We start from the raw sequence: 3,491 nt of genomic DNA, 5'->3' as shown, positions 1-3,491 counted from the left end.
TCCTCTCTCTTCTCTATTTTCTCCCTTATCTTTCTCTCTCTAACACTCTCTCCCTCTCTGAAAACCGCATAACACCACCACCCGATTACTCTTGCGAGCTAGACCATCAGAACACCACCGCGCCTTGTCATTCCTTATCTCTGTTAAGTTCAAACCATGAACATCAAACCCAAACATGCAACTGCATTGCACAATGGTCATTGCCACTGTTCATCATCTTCTCTGACGAGTTCTCGTCAATCTCGACCAAGGTAAGTGTTAGGACCTCTCTCTTCCTTACCTTTTTCATTGTCAGTGAACGATCTCAAGGTTTGGACGCATTTTAATAGGGTTCAAAAGCTGTTGGGACGAATGGAGGACTTCCCCAGAATTCTGGGAAACTCAAGATTCGTGGCCATCTGGCCTCTTTTAGGCCCATTTTTTAGCTAACGCTGATGTTGACTCGACCCCTAACAGGTATGAACTGATTCCTCACATTTCTAGCTTTACTCTGGTTTTTGAATCACTGAAAATGACTAAGATTTGTGCTTGTTAAGAGCTTTGGAAGTTGGACCAAAAACCTGCAAACCTGCAAGAACTCGCGAGGAATGCGGGTACAGTCGTACTCGCAAGCGCGTGGGCGCGTGTGGACACATTAAGGTGGTCGGCGTGTGTGGCACGTGGCTATCGGTGCAGCCACATTGTGGCGGTGCGTGGAGGAACCTAAGGTCCCTCGTTAGGTTTCTCGACGTGCCGAATCCGAATCTGCCGTCCATTTTCCAACATTCGACCGTTTTAAAATAGTTCATTTATTAGACGTACTTTGTATGAAAAAGATGTTTCTATGTTAGTACATTATATATTTACGTTAACGGTTTTGTTTCTAGGGCGAAACGCATTGCAAGGATCTTCGAAACCCGTGAGGCGGGTTCGACCTGACGATATGATCTGTGAGTGGGTCTTTTCTTTTATATAGTATACATATAATTGTTAGTTTCCATTTATACATTTCATAAAGAGTTTTCTACAATACGCCTAGATTAGCGTGACGTTTATAAGATTTAGTGCATTAATAAAAATTATGAATTATGCTATGTCCTAGGGGATGCATAGGTATGCATATTATTATTGATGCCTTAATTATACTTATAGCCATGAATAGTATTACAATGACGTGAATTATTGATTTACTATTGTATGATTCTATTTACGTTATCTGCTCATCGTTGATGCACTGGTGTTCGTACTCGCCCAGGCCATGGCCAGTCTTTCATGTGTATGTTCACATCTTCTTCTGGTTCTTTCTCTCCCTCACTCGATCTCACTCATCTCTTTTCCTGTTTCTCTTTCTCTCTTTCTCCCGTGAAAACACAACACAACTACCTCTCAAACTTTGGCAAGTTGAGCACCAAACCACCATTACATTCATTTCCCCACTACTACAAACTTATATGTGAGCTTCATTTCGTTGAAACGAACCCATTGATGAAAAACAAAGTTGTGATGTGTGAGTATGATGCATACGGAGAAGACAATTGAGGCTGATAGTTGTTTGGGGAAGGTGTAGTAAGTTTTGATGGTGGAGGGAAATCTTGGAAACCCTGGTTCAGACAGTTACGACATCTAGCAGTAGATTGGCCATGGGTATTGCAGAATGTACAGAAGGGTCTGGTGTTAGTGGTGTTATGACGGAAGAAGTTGCAGGAATTGTTGAAAAAGTTAGCACGATGGAAGCGATTTTGGTTAAAGGTGGAGTTTTTGTTGGGCCTGGAGTGGGAAAAACGGGATTGAGAGTTATTATTAAAAGGCTTGGAAGATGGAGAGGTGTGAAAAGCTTGAAAAGAGGGTTCTTAGAGATGAGCAGTATGACTCTCGATAGCTAGCTCTTCACTGAGCAAGAGGCCTTACAGGATCTGAACGAACTCTAATCGAATAACATTAGACACGAAATTAGGAGCGTAAAATTGGATAGAACTCTTGAAAAGAAGGTGTTGGTGTTGCTTCATTTGCAGATACATTTATTCGACATTGACGTTCCAGGAGAGATATCATTTAAGGAATCTGACTTCTTTTCGACAGGAGATCAAACTACCATAGTGGACACAGGTATGCATCCGAAATTGTCCTAAACTTTCCTCAAGGAAAGGTGTGATGTCAAATTTTTTATTTCAAGATTTTATCCGGATTGTCTATGAGTTAAAGCCGCTGTTGAGCAATTGTAGAACATTTGCAGAAGTTGGTCGTATCGGAGTGGGAATCTGTCATGATTTACGGTTTCCTGAACTTGCTGCATTGTACAGAAAAAAAGGTACAGGATTTTGAAAATGCTGCCTTAGTTTTTAATATCTCATCTATAGATTAAGAATAACAATATTGATTGTTACTTTATAAACGCAAGGCGTTCATATCATATGCAATCCCGGGGCATTCAACATGAGCACAGGTGAATTGTTATAGGAGCTCGTACAGAGAGCAAGGTAAGAGCATATACCTTATTTTCTACTTGCTCACAATTTTCCTCCTAAACTTCCTATGTACTAACAGACACTTCCCTCTTTTCAGGGCAGTTGATAACCGAGTACGTATAAAGACTGACTTGTCCTGTTGCTTTCGACTTTGTATCTGTACATTTTTCTACTGTTCTACAGCCTAAAAACAATTCCAACATGACCTTTCCCCTCCCCCTGCCCTCTTTGGCTTCGGAATCACGGTGTTAGTTATTCGTAGCTACTTGTTCACCTTCTCGAGACTCCACTGGTTCTTACACAATATGGGGACACTCCACGCTAGTTGAACCGGTACTATATAGTGTATAACGCAAACAATTGATGAGCCTGATTGAACAAAAACACAAACGATCGTTTTCTTCATTTTTGTGTTTTGTGCTGTAATTGGCAGTCGGGCGAGATAATTGCAACCGCAGGGCATGAGGAAACTATTGTAATCGCCGAGATCGATTACTCTAAAATTCAACTCCAAAGATAGGTAGAGTTTTTGCAGTTAAATCTGCGGTATGTTATTTTCATCTTTTTCTGATAGATATGTTGACGTTGTGTGTAAATAATGCAGAAAGAGCCTCCAACTTGATGAACAAAAGCGGGAAGACATCTACAAGTTGATCGATGTGCATGAACTAAGTCCTTGAAGCCTTGAAGGATATAAACACTTAGTAACATGTGGTTATGTTTTCTGTAGTAAATCATTGGAAGATATTACACGACCACCAATTTGTTACTGTTTGGGCCCAAAATAATAGTTTGGGCTGAGTATAGAATCATTCTCGGCCCGGAAAGCCTTGCGACAAGAATACCATGGATCGTTCAGTACGTGGGCCTCCAAACCTAGGTCGGCTAGGTCATAACACAAGAGGTCGAATCCTAGTGCAATGAGGAGTCTCGGCAGGACCCGGAAGCGAATCTGGCTCGGTTAAGGACTAGGTTCACAGTCCTAGTGAAAGTAGGACTGGTCGAGTTGGTGCTGATCAGGAGAAGAAGACCTAGTCCGAGTAGGTT

General features: G+C 41.5%; 1 pseudogene; it reads left to right on the top strand.

Annotated features, from left to right (window-relative positions):
• Positions 1–1,619: 1,619 nt before the first annotated feature.
• Positions 1,620–3,208, top strand: LOC126633836 (omega-amidase, chloroplastic-like; annotated as a pseudogene).
• The last annotated feature ends 283 nt before the right edge of the window (positions 3,209–3,491 follow it).

The sequence above is a fragment of the Malus sylvestris genome, chromosome 9 (assembly GCF_916048215.2).
Source record: "Malus sylvestris chromosome 9, drMalSylv7.2, whole genome shotgun sequence".
In the NCBI taxonomy this organism is placed as follows: domain Eukaryota; kingdom Viridiplantae; phylum Streptophyta; class Magnoliopsida; order Rosales; family Rosaceae; genus Malus; species Malus sylvestris.
Note: the sequence above shows the minus strand (reverse complement) of the source record. Positions and strands in the feature narration are given on the sequence as shown.